At 40.8% G+C, this 16,346-nt stretch overlaps 1 protein-coding gene and 1 pseudogene across 1 annotated transcript in view; both read left to right on the top strand.

Annotated features, from left to right (window-relative positions):
• Positions 1 to 16,346, top strand: part of LOC115269232 (uncharacterized) — a 169,305-nt gene that overhangs the window by 34,529 nt on the left and 118,430 nt on the right. The gene's annotated exons all lie outside the window — the stretch shown is intronic.
• Positions 1,975 to 16,346, top strand: part of LOC134285140 (pre-mRNA-splicing factor 38-like) — a 35,953-nt pseudogene continuing 21,581 nt past the window's right edge.

Genomic DNA, 16,346 nt, shown 5'->3' with positions numbered 1-16,346 from the left:
TTTTGGCCCACCTAGGGAGTTTTATGATATTTATCACATAATCTCTACTAATTCTTGGTAAATTTTTATTGGAACACTAAAAGTATTCAACTATGTGATGACCTTTATTTTGAATGTCAGATAAATATGCTGTTCAGTATCAAAAATAGAGAAAATGTTTTCACTTCCAATGAAACGCACGGAAAAGCACCAAAAACAAAGACGGTGATAAATTTGTAGTCGGCTTCGAAGAGGTATTAAATTTTACAAATAAATATTTATTTCATGCGAATGTAGTTAGGGCCATGTCAGAACTCTAAATAAACTGTTCTTAACCTCGGTGGAGCGATAATATTTACTAAAATGGTGGTTTGAGGTATGGCCAAAATATGTTCAACATAATCAGATGTGGACATATTTTGGACCACCTGTCAGATCCATCTCTCCAGTTCCTTCCAAAGGGAGAAAATATTCATGCCGATGTAAAGTACTCTAAAACAGATAAATAGTTGGGACCTCACGTGATTTGGGTTGTTATACGTTTATTTTACAATGAGATTCATTGCTGTGGGTTCGATTTGTTCTAACAACTTTTTGCCAAGTTAAAAATTTCGATTCGATTTGTGTCCTAACAACTTTTCAACAAGTTGAAATTTTCAGGTGTTCAGTCATCCAGTTTAGAAAAGTTGTCCTTCTCGGCAATCAGTTGATGACTGAGACAATGTGTTATCTAATGTATGTTTGACAATTTACGTAAATATCATTCAAATTACTTTATTTTTGGCCTTTTCACTCATTACAATATGTGTGAAACGCTTTATATTTAGCAAAATCCCTAGACTTCCACACTTCCTATGAACCGTTACGTAATTTATGCATGGTGACTGACGTCATGCAATAGTTAATAAATACACGTTTTGCATAACATTATGAAACATCATACTACAATGCGTGAAAACTGGCAATTGCAACAAAATTTCATCTTTTTTACCGTTACGTAATTTTTAAACGTTCCCTGCCTCAAAAAATGAATAGAAAAGATGTAAACTTCAAGTAGTTTTAACTATGTTAAAATTTTTGCTGAGGTGGCTTTCATTTCATCAATCAATTGAAGGTTAATTCGGTGGGCCAAAATATGTGCACTTGGTGGTCCAAAATAAAATCAGGTGGTCCAAAATAGAAGCCCGAGATCCTTCAGAAGTTTTGATATTTTTTGTATTTACTACAACAATTTTGCGTTCTGTTTGGCCTTTTTCGACAGAAAACATGTTTCTCTACGTAATGCCTACTTAAATTATTCATATTTTGAAGTGGGAACCTTCTTTTTTCGCTGAATTGTTCATCCACTTCCTAAAGGGGTCCAAAATACCTCCCTTACCCTACCTCCTTGATTACGTCCTATGTCTTTCTGCACCCAGTCCAGGCATCTGTATAATTACGCCCTTCATCATGTGCTAATCGGATCCAAAGTAATTGCCATTTTTGCGGGGTCAGTGCCCGGATCTTACTTTTTATTATCTATCGAATGAATCCTTCATTTTTTGCATTTTACCCTTGAAACATTCAACTGTTTCGTTAAAAATTTGCTAATAAAGTCTTGTTAAACAATCGGAGGTACAACTGACACAACATGCTGTCAACAATGTGTCCACTTTTCGCTCCAACTACAAAGCCATTTGTCAGAAGTGCCGAATTTTCATACACTCATCTGAAGGCGGTGGCCAGTAGTGGTCATCGCACTCATCTTCATCGCCACTGATCAGCCGGTGTCATCCTTTCGTCTGCATACGAACCGGTTCAAGCCTAGTTTTAAATACAGTTACCTACACGCAAGGTGTAGTGCGAGATGATTACATGCCACACGCCTAGTTGTATAGCTATACCCATCTGCCGCTAGATAAATGCCTACGCTTGGATAAAAATAAAAATGAACAACTTTATGCCAAGAGAGCACTAGCTAGCAAGTGCACTCTGCCCGGAGGCGGCGAAGATGCGATGTCGAAATTGACTCATCTGCCCGATTGGGCGGTGGAATCTGGCCTATCAACATCGACAGTCCGCAAAAATGTTCAGCTGCAGAGCAGCCGGATCAGCAAAAAAAAACGTGAAATAGAAAGTCAATCTATCAGAAGCGAACCGTACCAGCACAGCAGTAGCGTGGTGAGTTCAACCCGGTAACAGGCCAGGCCATTCATATGCCACCGCATCGTTGTTGGTCACAGCGACCGACGATATAATCACTTGGCAATAATTTCGTCAGTCGGAAATGCTTTCAATGCTTGTTATTAAAATAATTTCCGCTAGATTTCTCGATGACCAGTCGGCATCGGTCACAAGGGGACAACAAGGGGAGAGAACTTGCACTTGTCGTGCTTCCAGGTTGAACCGGGTGGAATGTCAAACAAATTACAACCACATCACCTAATAACACTAGTTTCCAGCATTTTTGAACTTGGTAACCTTATGATCGTTTTTCGTGTAGGATCTCGCTTTGAAGCGGAGCGGACCTGGTGTGATGGTTAAAACACCTGACTATCATGCCGAGGACCTCGGATCGAATCCCACTCCCGACAAACTCGCAAAAAGTGAGTTTTTCATTCGGAAGGGAAATAAAGCGTTGGTCCCGAGATGAACTAGGGCTAAAAATCTCGTTAACCCTTCAGCGCGCGCGCTGTTGTAAAAAGTACAACACTACCAAAAAACCTCGCTTCTCGTATACAGCGCGAGTGCGGTGCAGTTTCGGTTGTTTGATGGCGTGCGCGCTGGAAGGTTAATACAGACAAATAAATCTCGCTTTGAGTTCGAAAACGTGAAGGAAAAAAATATTTGGAATTCAATTTTCAAAATTTTCATACAATGTAATAACGGAATTTTCAGCTAGTCAGCTATAATATCCATAAAAAAAATCATAGAACTGCCTCAACCTATTGTGTCTGATTTTCTGACCAGTCTTGTAATCAGTCAATTAGTTGGTCATTCCAAAATAAGTTTCTCTCAGACCCATGACTGGCAATAAACATTTTTTTACCTCAACCCCACAACTACAGGGGAGTTTCAGAGGGTTTCAGGGGCGTTCCAGAGGATTAAGAGGTCGTAGGGTTTTCGACAAGTGTTCAAGGACCTTTTAAAGCCATTTCAGTATATTTTAGGGGATTTCATGAACGTTCCAGGGTTTTTCGATGGGCTTCAAAGGCTATCAGGAGGTTCCTAGGGCGTTCCATGGGCGTTAAATGGGACTTCAGAGGATTTCAGAGGCGTTCAGGGAGACTTAAGGAGCATTCCAGGGTTGTTCTAGGGGATCTCAGAGGGTTTTATAGGCTTTCTCTGGGGTTTCAGGAGATTTCAGCTTCATTCAAGGGCTGTACCAAGGAGTTCAAAACTTTTCAGGACTGTTGGGTGCCAAAACTGGGGAAAACCCCTCCCTTGGCACCACTTCTGTGCACGGGCCTGAACACATATAACACCTTAACGATTGTCGACTGAAAGAGACGTCCCAGGAGAAATCCAAAAATCCCCTGAAACTTCCTTGAAATTCCTCTAAATCACCTGGAACAGCACACTCTATCTACGGGCCCATATAGCCGAGGCGGTAAACGCACGGGTATTCAGCATGACCATGCTGAGGGTGACGGGTTCGATTCCCGGTCGGTCCAGGATCTTTTCGTAAAGGAAATTTCTTTGACTTCCTTGGGCATAGAGTATCTTCGTGCCTGCCACACGATATACGCATGCATTGTCATTGGTCATTGGCAGAGGAAGCTCTCAGTTAATAACTGTGGAAGTGCTCATAGAACACTAAGCTGAGAAGCAGGCTTTGTCCCAATGAGGACGTTACGCCAAGAAGAGAGAGAGCACACTCTATCTGGATTGCCGGAATCTCAGCATTTTCTCAAACATTCGCCGAGATCCGCACAGCTGAGTGCTCGGCAATCAACAACATTACCGAGATCTTAGTCATTTTGACAGTTCATTTCTGAGATTTGGAACTGTTTTGCTGAGAATAGAGTTTGTTCGGGACAACCCCCTCAAAAACATGTTATTTTTAGGTCCATATCTCCGCCAATTTGCATCCGAATTCAAAACCATATGGATTTCTTATTCAAAAGATTATAAGTCAAAGTAACTTTGAGCATGATTTAGATGAAACTTTTACAAAAATATTTGTTTGTAAACTCAAACCAAAGTTGCTAAATTTTCTAAAACAATGAATATAAACTTACGGCAGTGTCGCTGGAAATTGAGTCGACCAAATTTTAAGATGAGAGCCAAGATGAGAGCGGTAATATAACTTATTTTCTATTAACTTTCAGCTGCCTTTTACCGAACTCAGCTAAAATTTCTAGAAGAAAAGTGATTAAGTAAATTAGCTTTTGATGTTATCGCCCATACCCATAGCCTTAACCACTAGGCTAACTGGAGACCCTAAAGAAAAAGAAGAAGTTATCAACCAAAAGTTTGGGATTAAAGAAAAAGAAGAAGTTATCAACCAAAAGTTTGGGGTCACTATCGTAAAACATGGAAAAGTGATTTGTTGATATCTTTGTCATCTTTCATTCAATGATGAACAGGTGGTGCGTTGGGATCTGGTATTAGCGTCATTTTTGGAGGATTTGTCGCACGGTGAAGAATTGGTCCGTTGTCGAGCGGCCGTCAACGAGGCCGGCTTGATAACTTGCCACGAGCTCATTAACATTTGGAGAAAGACGACGGAAGATTATCTGGGATAACATTTTGCAGGCGGCATTCAGAATTGAGGGGCACAGAATCAAAGGGGTGGTGTAAGTGACTATTTTGTCGATTTTGAGCTGAGAACATCAAAAAAATTTTAAATTTCATGCTTTCAGGATTTTTTCAAGATTATTTTAATGATGATAAGAATAAAAACAATAAATCGTAGAAAATTGGGTTGATTTTGAAACTCCATACATTTTGTATGGGATGAAATACGGGTGAAAAACATTACACCTCATTTACCCAAACTTGGGCTTTGGTCACTTCTGACCTCCTAACCCCCTCAATTGTGATCGCTCGTAAGTTTTCACACTCCTACTTGTCACCTTTCTTGGAGATGGTGCAAATGGCCCCTTCCTTCCACTCCTCCGGTAGCTGTTCGTTCTCCTAGATCCGGACTATTAGCCAGTGCAGGCAGATGGCAGAAGTTCTCTCAAATGGGAAAGAAAAATTTGTTAGAAATCTAAGAGTTTTAAAATGCCAATGTTGAGCCATTTCCATGGAGATTTCACTTTTTGGGCTCCGCCCCGAAAGAGATATCAGTATACATGCCTAACTCGAAAAGGCAGCCAATGATTCAAAGAAGGAAACATCTCTGACAAATATATTTACAGTTTCAACGCCTACTAATCCCTTAATGATTGAACTTGAAAGAATGGGATGAAAAGAATGAAATATTTCCGATGATCATATTGACAGCTACCCAGAGTTTGTCAGTGTCAATTCTTTATATCACAATTTTTCAGGGAAATTTTCATAATGTATTCTCTATTCTATATGGAAGCTTTTACGTATTCTGTATGAAAGAATTATTAAAAATTCTCTGTATGTTATGGATGCATCGTGCCAGTTAATAATCAAGAAAATTCACTGCAACAGTTGGCTTCAAGTCGTGATCAACCCCGCATCGCAGAATAATTTTTGTTTTATGTCTTCAATGCTCACCTAACCTTATAAAAATTTAAACGGCCAAGTGCATGTATCTTTTATTCATTTCTTTCTGTTAACTCTGAATGTGTGCGAATGGGTTAGATAAAATTCCCACATTTATATTGGTGCCCAATGCGCATGAAATATGTAGTGCTCTCTTGCATCCCCAGTTGCTACCGGGTTGGTTGGTGACGGTAGCCGATGAACTTTCACATCAAATTAAGCGAAATATTTCGAACTGTCCGTGCCATCGCAAATCGTGCGATTTCTCGAACGTTCAAGACCTTGTGATCGCGCCGTGCGCACTGCGCAGTCCTTCTTACCTAAGTACTTAATGCTGTTCATGAGTGACGATCTTGTGGTGCACGACCGTGAAAGTTATGTTGACTGTTTTTGGAATGGTTATCGCCAATTTTGCGGATTCCAAGCTTCGCCTGTTGAGAAGTTTGCGTCGTTTATCGCATTTAATTACAAAAGCTAGTGCAGGGTGAAAAACCATATCATGTGGCCGGCAGGGGGTAAGCTAGCGAAGTGCTCTTCATTTTTGCACAGCACGTGGGAAAGTTTATAAATAATTCGACTGGAATTTTTCCAACCAGTGCCAATTACTTCATCAGCAATTATTTTTTATTGTGTTTGAAATGAAAAGTATTTGAAGCGGAAATTAAATCATATTCTAAGTACAATTGAATGGCTTGGGCGCACGCATTTGTTATGGGAAAGATTTTGAAAGAAGTCGTTACCTAATTGAATTTCAAGAGATGATCAGTTTCAATTTAATTCCCAATAGGTTGTGTAATACGAAGGCTTTGAACTGTAATCATTTTCGTGTTTGATGTAGTAAATGCTGATAGATTATGTTTTGTTACCATTAAATACTTGTGGAGCCGACTACACAATGCCAGAGATGCATTTTGAACGCTCATGAGCTGTGAGCGTGCCAAAACTGTTCCCTTGAAGCTCTCGAGAGCATGTTCAAAATTTTGAACACAATCTAGATTACTAGATTGAACACAGTGCGGTGTTCAAAATTGACAGGTCAGATCTTGGGTCAGATGCGTTTGGATTGGGTTGGAAAATTGGAAGTAGCGTTTTCTATCGACGAGAAAGAAACATTGCAATGCTTCCGAGCCCTTAACTATCGTTAAGTATGCCATTCTGATTACAACAGGCTGGGTGAGCTCTTCGATTCCATCACAACGATATTGGCGTACTCTTGGCTGGTTGGGACCATCAGATAGGCGGATGGTGTAAGAACCACGCCATAATACCGTTGAACACAAATAGATGTCCGAGCTTGGCCGGGTGTGGTGAGAAAATCACTTTTATTCGATACTATTCGTGGAGCAGTTAAGCCTCCGTCGGTTGTCCCACAGTGTGGGGCCCACGTATTATGCCGTAATTGCTCGGATGTCTACCAAATAGATTACTAAATAATGGGTTCACACATTCGATACCTTGAACCATCATTTAAATATCCAATCATTTATTTCATTTTTACTTCGAAATTCCATTTTGCAGTTTGGAACTAGATCTAGCATATGCAGGAAGGATAGCTGCATGACACATACGCACGGTAGAAATTTGTTGCTATCTGCTACCTGTTGCTACTAGCTACGAAGAGCACTGTGATCAGGCGCTTGAAATGTATGAACATGAACACGGCTCACGTGAGCACAGCTTTTGAACAGAACATGAACAGAACGCGTTCAAATGCATCTCTGCAATGCATCAATCTCGGAGTTTTTCGAAAAATAGTCGAAAAAAAAGTAGGGTAATTTTCCAATTGTTGCACGGTTAAAAATTCGCCAATTGTTGCACACCTCATAAGAATAACATGGAGTGTGCAACAATAGGCGAGTTTTTAGCCGTGCAACAATTGGAAAATTACCTTAAATAAATTCTATTTTATTCCTTTGTTTTGAGAAGGATTGAAATAGAAGAACTAGGGGTGCAGTATGAGTTGTCTCCCTGTGTTGCAAAGTCACTTCATTAGTTTAACACATTTCGTTTAGATCACTGTACACACTAAACGCTTTCAGCAATATTTTGCTAAATTTTGCCGAGCTGAAGGGTCCAGCAAAATTTTGTGCTGAGCTTTCAGCATAGTTTGCTGAATTTCAGCAAAACGTTGCTGGTGATCAGCAGAGTTTACTGAACAATTCAGCAAATTTTGCTGAACTTCAGTAATTTTTTTGCTAAAACCTTCAGCTCGGCAAAATTCAGCAAAATTTTGCTGAAACCTCAAATCGATTTTTTGGTGTGTACTGTGCCATTGTTCGTAGTGTGTTGGAGTATGCAGTCCAAGTCTGGGCACCATATCATCGGGTTCAGCTTGATCGAATCGAGCGAGTACAACGATCTTTCATTCGTTACGTTTTGAGAAGGTCCAACCGAGTTAGGCTTCCGCCTTATGAAAACCGCTGCAAGCTCATAGGGCTCAGTACTCTGAGCTTTAGGAGGAGTTTTTTGCAGACTCTATTTTGTTTCGATCTAATCACGAATCGGATCAACTGCAACAACCTACTGCAGCAAGTGAACTTCTATGCTCCCAGTAGAACTCTACGTCACCGTGCTTTGCTTCACATTCCATTCCATCGTACAGCGTATGGTAGCAATAGCCCTCTGTTCTCGTGCTGCCGACTTTTCAACAACACGACTACTTCTTTTGATATTAATATTTCCAAGACAGCTTTTAAACATAGGTTAAGAACATTAGAATAAGGTAATTCTGTGCAACCCATTAAATGTTGAAGGCGGTGAAATAAATAAACAAATAAACAATCTTAACATTTTGATTCAAATTTATAACTTGCGTTCTAACATGTTTTTACTTTACTGTTTTTCTATTTTCAGGTACTCGATAATTTTCCACAGGCATGCACAGTAGTGAGAAAATGAAAGTTAAGTAAAAGAAAGTGCCACCACATAAAATAATACGCCTTCACTGGAGACTTCTGCATCCGTTCGTCGCTTTCAATATGATAGTTAATTTGTTTCCGGCCAAATTACTTGGATGCGATTATTTGAAGTACTTTTATTCATCGTATTGCGAAAATCGCAATTCACGCTGCAGCAGGGGTGATATTGTTCAGAGCAAAACGAAACGCGAAAACTGGTGTTAATTTAGAACACTTATAGGTATGGGGAGGTGCTTGGACGGAGGGTACCTACTTGCTGCATTCATTTTCTGCTTTCGATTTCTTCCGAATGATGATTTTGCATTTACGTTCCCCATCGAGGTTTACAATCTGAACCCCAGTTGTGGTCTTTTACAAGTCGGTGATTTCTTGTTTGCACATTACGTACATTATCATTAACATCACATTAGCCGGTGGTACCCTTGCTGCCGGTGAGTTGCCAGCATTCCGAGTGCAGTATGAAAACAAATCGCGAACTTTACTGAACTGATTTCAGCAAGTTCTAAATTTTAAATATAATTTCTGTTTGGAACCATGTTTCATGTTTTGAAAATATTGTTGCATAATTATGATTGATACTTACTTGATACTTGATAGACTACAACTCGTAGCGGTCAATCTACGCTGAATGAAACATTCCCTCCAACTCCAATAGTACCGGTACTGGGCCAATCGCTTCCAGTCGTTCTGAACGTTTAGAGTCCTCTGGTCCTCCTCAACTTTCCTCCAATTTTCCGCCGAGTATTGTTAGTAGTACTTTGCGTTCAAAAGCTCCAAAGGTTCTCAGATCAACTTCTCTTACCGTACACGATTCATGGCCATAAAGAGCGACTGGAAGAATAGGAGTTTTGTATAATGCGAGTATTGCCATCTTTTGCAGCCTACGGGACTTAAGATGGTTGCATCCTACCGAAAAAGGCCCAATTGGCAGCCGCAATCCGTATTCTTACCACGCGGATAACATCATTATCGTAAGTCACTAGAGTGCCAAGATAAACAAACTCGTCCACAACATTATGCTTTTCCCCACTATTACTTACAGACCGACGTTAACCACCAGCAGTCATACGTATTTGTTCTTTGTGGTGTTAATCGTTAGTCCAATCTTGACAGTCTCCCTCTTAAAAGGTATGGTCTTCCACGATCCGGCGGTCGATTTCGATGGTGTCGATATCGTCCGCGAAGCTCATAAGCATATCGACCGCGTTACAATGGTTCCGCTCCGCAGGATGGGACTCCTGAGGTTATATGAAAGCATTTCCGACCCACCTCTGTGTCGTAAACTAGTACTCGATTCTAGAAGTAACTTCCGAGAATCGTGCATAGGTATCCGGGTATCCCCACACGCAGGAGCGCATCGGCAATAGCCGGCCAACTGGTGTTGTTGAACGCGTTCCTTACTTCCAGAGTCATTACTGCACAGTAGCGAATCCCCCTTAACCGACAGAATAGCGTCTACGGTAGACCTCCCCTTCCGGTGGCGAACTGGTTGCTCGAGACACCATTTACACCCTCGGTCAAAGTCCAAATAAAGTCGTAGCACTCGGGCTTAGACTGGGTACCAACTCTAGTACTGCATTTGGTCCCCGGTACCCAAGTTTGACGTTTGGCTGACTACCTTAATTTTATATACTTTGCGGCGTAGTAGCCGACGATGAAGTAGTAGCTTACGACAACATGTCAAGTTTAAAACCGAAAACCGAAACGACCAACCAGACTGCCGCAGAACAAGCAGCAGTTTTCAAAGCACACAAAGTACTTTGTAAGATTCATATAATATTGAACAATATCTGCCAGCTCTCAAATGTGATGTATTTTAATTGCTTTTTTAGAGCGAGACGCAATCCGACCGTGGCCGAATTGAGCAGTGATACTTGAGTACTTGACAAAAGAGGGCATGAATCAAGTCTGAATTGAAAATAAACTTTTTTATAAAATTTCCTTTATTTTGTTTGATTTTCTTATGGGTATCGCTGCATTTAATAAAGGCCTTCAAGTTCAAGCCCGAAAGGACTTTCTTGCGGTACTGAAAACTGGTTTATGCTGAATGGGAGATCGTTGTAGCCATATCTAATCAATCACAAACGGTTATGAGCGTGGTTATGACGAAAGTGGCTTCAATTTAGTGAATAGGAAGCTGTTTAATTGTCGTTTACACTACTTCATCGTCAGTTCGGATATATGTTCTCCCCGGTTGTTTCTGCGTGCAAGGGAACTATTCCGGGAACGGAGTGAGGTTACGAGTCTCAGCCGTCTGAAGATTGACCGCGTTATTAGGAAGACGCACGTTCTTTTCAAAATCTTTCCAAATCGTTCCAAATAGAAGCATCACTAGCGGGACAATGTATGCAGTTTAAAAATCCTTCGAGCAATCCTAAAATGAAACGAAGGATAATAAAAGGCGAGCACCACGAAATTTGATTTTTCATGTTTACACTTGGATAAACAAATTACTGATTGCTGTTAGTAACAATAACGGAGTACTAGATATCCAATTTGGAGTGAAATGCAAGGTAATGTTGTTTGCAGGTATTATACATTTTTACTCTAGTACTTCATGAGCCCTGAAATTTCACACCAATGTATGGGACATGAACGACTTTATTTGGACTTTGCCCTCGGTTTAATTGAGGATGATCTTTTCGAACACCTTCTCTGCCGTGTCGATCATGCATATTGGCTTATATGCTGACGGGACTCCGGCTGGTTTCTCCGCCTTTGGTAATAGAACCAGGCTCTGCCGCTTCCAAACTTCCAAAATTTTCTCGTCTAGGCATTTCTGCATAGCAGACCTGAACTTCTCGGGAGCCTCTGGAATAGCTACTTTTAAGGTGAGGTTCGGCACTCTCTCAGGACCTATGGCCTTACCTACGCTCAGGGACTTTGCTATCCCCGCAAGTTCTACATCGGTGACCCTCTTTTCATCGCCAGCCCAGTCCCTGGCTGTCGTACGAAAGAAGGTCAAGGACTAGGATCATGGCGTGGAAAAAGCCCCTCGATGATACCCTCCAACATCTCTGGAGTTGTTGGATCTATGGGAGCCATCACAACTCTCGTCTTGGCCATCACAATCCTGCAGGTGCGGCGCAGGTTTGCAATCGCTTTAGTCCACCAGTAAGCCGGTGGTTTCCCATTTCTATGGTGGACTCGCCTAGGCATGGTCACGTCGCACGCACGCGAGAGCACCACTACCATCTCGTCGCCGTCTAAACCATGTAGGATTCGCATACGGCAGAGCGCCTTCCTATATACCCCATCGTCGTTGTATGATGTCTTCTATCTTCGAGGGCTTTGGGCCTGTTGGGCCTGTTGTTCGAGGATTTCCCGGAACAAATCAAGCACATGGGTGGACTCGTACAGCCTTGTGTCTTATGGCCTTCGGTGTCGCATATCCTGCATTGTTTGCTCCTGTTAGAGCCTTTGCAGTCCCATGACTTGTGTCCTGGTTCCAGACACCTGAAGCAAAATTCCGGTGGCCCATGAAAAGTCAGTAGGCATACTGACCAGCCCAGCTTCAGCTTCCCTACATTAACGGATTGTTTTACGTCCTCCACAGGTTCTTCACTTTCAGTGTCGCCTCTGCTGTAAGAGCCCTCACCTCGACCCCTGCGCCAAGGACCTCTTCCGCCAGACGTTTGTAGGTGGCACTCTGGCGCTTCTTGTCGCGTTTGAGCTCTAAGATCATATCACCCGTACGAGTACGTCTAACATAGACTGTTTCAGAAATTATAAATACACTTTGTTTATTAAATTAAATGGACAGTTCTAATGATTTTTACTAACTTCTTACAGAGAATAGTATATTGTATTCCATATTTTTATATTTCCTTTCAATTGTCTTGATATTTCAAAGAACAGTCGAGTTCTCTAACAAATAACTTAATTTTTTAAACTTGCGTTTGCACAAAGGTGTTTTTTAATGATTTCAACATTTTTTATCACTAAATACCAAAAATTATTTAAATTTTTATCACATTCGCTTTCTCAACAAGTTGTCTATGGAATGCCTTGATCAAAATTTGGAAAAAATCGATAAAGGCATTTCCACAACATTTTTTCGGAGATCAAGTTTCTCATTTTTTAAGGTTTTCTACGGAACATAAGAACTACCACACAGTTTCTTAGCTTTCCTGAACGCATTTAATCTAAACAAACTTATTTTTTCAGCTCATTCGATCCTTCAGATGACAAAGCTTGTCATACCGTTAAAACGAATGCAGTAAACAGTAATTAAGACATTCGTTTGCTTAACGTTTATTGCTACTGGTGTTGTTGAGAAATTTGAAACAAAAATTTTTGTTTTGAGTAGGCCCGTAATGGTGGTCCTTGATCAAATATTCCAGTAAAAATTACTTTTACCAATCGAGAAACATCTTTTATTATCGATACAGCAATTTTTATTGTGTTTGGAAATTAAATATTTTATCTGTGAGATTTTTTTCTTTTCTACTATGCTACATTTTTTGACCACTTTGTGCAACTTCAAATTTTAATCATCTAGTTTACAGAGCCCTATTTTTTTAACTTTTTCCACAAACATCAACAAAATTGGTATTATTTGCTTCGTTAGCATGTTTACTATAAGAGCTAGAAGAAACTTTTTTGGATATTGTGCTCAAATTGAAATGGCAGGTTATCGTTAGTGTATTTATAATTTCTGAAACAGTCTATAGCCCTACTCTGTGGTTGCTGAGGTGAAGCCTGAGTCTCTCATTTGTATTTTTTTTAATTGAGTATCAATCAAACGTTCATTGTTAGAAGAATTGACATTGATAGAAAGCTACGGTATTGGAAAGAAATAAGTAAACATTTTGTGATTTACATACAAAATAGGGCTTTTTGGTGGTCTATATATTTGGAGTCTATGAACCGATTGAGCTTAAAATTTGACACAGAACAAAAATTTAGTTGTATGTCTGATTTTCGTTAAGTTCAAGTAATTTAGTAGGCAACATGTAGATTTTGTGTAGTTTCCATTTTGTAAATGAAAAACTAAACAACTATGATCTTCATAACTCAAAAAACAGACATTGGAAGAGAATGTCCATGTGGCTCGTTTTGAATCTTCGCAGCCCGACAATAATCGGGCTTGAGATTGTTTCGAAACAAAAGTCATGTAGCTCATTCATGAATGATCCTGGATTTTTTACTGTTATTTTTACTAAATAGAACCAACATACAATCTACATGTTGCCTATGGAATTGACTGAACTCAACAGAAATCAGGTAAATTTTTGTTCCGTGTCCATTTTTAGCTTTATTCGTTTCATCTATATATATAAAAATGAATTTGAAATCCCTTTGAGGCAACAAAACTCACAAACGGCTGAACCGATTAGGATGGCTCTTGCACGGTTCGATTCGTTTTCATGGTGGCTGTGTTTATATGTAAAAAAAAGTTAGGAAAATGAACCTAAAATGTAAGAAAATAGACAAAATGTAGATTTTTTATGACCTAGGAAGAAAACCAACACGATCGAATTGAAACCAATCTAGAGTGCCATGCTGCAATGACCTTAATTGTCAAACCACCACAACTTGGCAAGACAAAGTTTGCGGGACAGCTAGTAGACTATAAAGATAAAGATCACCAAAAATGGCTATTTAGAATGGAAATCAAAAAAGGTATACTCTTTTCTTTTCTATACTGTACCTACTTTACTTCATCAAACAATCCTCTTTTGCTTTTTTGTAACGGTAGCCGGTTTAACGTCCACCTCTGCCAATTTTGATATAACTTATTACTCGGGTTATGATCATGGATGATTCCTAATAATAAGATTTGCGTATGTACCGTCTTGTTCATGTACATTGTTGGGCGTCGGGTGCCATACTGGATTCCTGTACGAGTACCCTTGATTACGTGGAACGGGTAGTAGCAACTAGCATAATGACAAATAATTGGGCTGTACATTTCCAGATAAGTGTGAGAATTTATTTGCGTAAATTATTCATAAATTACAAATGAAGAAAATTGATTTTTTATTGATAGTGATTTCTTTTTAGTATACGAAATGAATCAAATAAATCATTTGATGCTTTGCAAATATCATAAGAATAATAAATGTCATTCAGTGTGTAACGAATAACCCCTTATAAGTTTTAACAAATCAATCGCTACCACTTTCCTTGTTCAGAACATTATCACAATGCAATGCAATGGTAGAACTTCTGCATTAAAACTGCACAAAAGGAGTGGTTGCAATGAAAAATTTCAGATTAATCACAACAAATTGGCATAAAATTATCATAAATAATATCACCACGGGCAATCGGCACATGCGAAAGTCTGCTCAGATCGAGAAAGATTTCAATTGCCGGACGACGAGCTGGCGACGCAATCTTCCTCTTCATGCATATTTAGCGGCGATGTTCTTTCGCCATTTCATTCCAGCAGCGCTTCCAGAAACGATTTTCTTCTTGAGGTAATCGCCTTGTCTTGGAGGCAGCGTTTAAAGTAGAATTAATATGAATTTATGAGAACGTTCTTCTCCGCACACTCTGGTTTTGTTTGCCATTCATCTATATATCGTAATTAAGGCAGCCAGCAGTACGCTGGAGAATTGACGCTGGGCACACCATGTTCAAGTACTTCTACGCCAGAAGAAGGTGATGAAACGGGAAGCGAGTAAGTCATAAAGCTGACGGCTAAAGGCAGAAATCGCGTGCGCCGTTTTCTTCTGAGTTCTACTAGCACGTATGGCGAGGGCTGTCGGAAGAGTCAGTCCGGTTAGTTGAAATCAAAGATTTATTGTTCTTGGGTCTCAATTGCAGTGATAGTACGAGACAGTTTAATTTAACGGTGCGATTCGGTCCACGCTGGGCAGTACACCTCCGTTGATGGATGGTACACCATGTTAATATAATCTATATGTTAATGTATCTCTCGCAAATAATGTTTCTACAAATCCTAGTGGTTTCCCTGCAAATTCCCAGCGCAATTCTAGCGATTTTGCAATGGATATCCGGTGGAATCCTAGCGGTAACTTCTTTGGAATTCCAACAGAAGCTCTATGGATTTATAGTGAATTCCCATCGGAATCTCAGCAGAAACTCCGGTGGAATCCCAGCGGAAATCAACGAGTCACTGTGTAATCTCGGTGGATTCCCAGTGGAATTCTAAGCAATACCCAGTGGAATCGCAGCGTAATCCCAGAGGATTCCCATCAGATTCCCAGCGAAATCTCAGTGGAATCCCAGCGGAATCCCAGCGGAATCTCAGCTGAACCCCAGCGGAATCCCAGCGGATTCTCAGCGGATTCCCAGTGGAATCCCTGCAAACTCCTAGCGGATTCCCAGCAGAATCCCAGCGGATTCCCAGCGGATTCCCAGCGGATACCCAGCGGAATTCCAGCGGAATCCCAGCAGATTTGCAGCGGAATCCCAGTGAAATCCCAGCGGAATCGCAGCAGATTCCCTGCGGAATCCTTGCGGAATCCCAGCGGAATCCCAGCGAATTTCCAGCGGAATCCCAGCGGATTTCCAGCGGAATCCCAGTGGAATTCCAGCGGGTTCCTAGAGGATTTCCAGCAGGATCCTAGCGGATTCTCAGCGGAATCATAGCGGATTCCCAGCGAAACCCTAGTGGATGCCCAGTGGAATCTTAGTGGATTCCCAGCGGAATCCTAGTGGATTCCCAGCGGAATCCTAGCGGATTCCCAGCGGAATCCTAGCGGATTCCCAGCGGAATCCTAGCGGATTCCCAGCAGAATCCTAGCGGATTCCCAGCGGAATCCTAGCGGATTCCCAGCGGAATCCTAGCGGATTCCCAGCGAAATCCTAGCG

This window comes from Aedes albopictus, chromosome 1 (genome assembly GCF_035046485.1).
Source record: "Aedes albopictus strain Foshan chromosome 1, AalbF5, whole genome shotgun sequence".
NCBI classification, from domain to species: Eukaryota; Metazoa; Arthropoda; class Insecta; order Diptera; family Culicidae; genus Aedes; species Aedes albopictus.
This window is presented reverse-complemented; position numbering and strand designations above follow the sequence as displayed.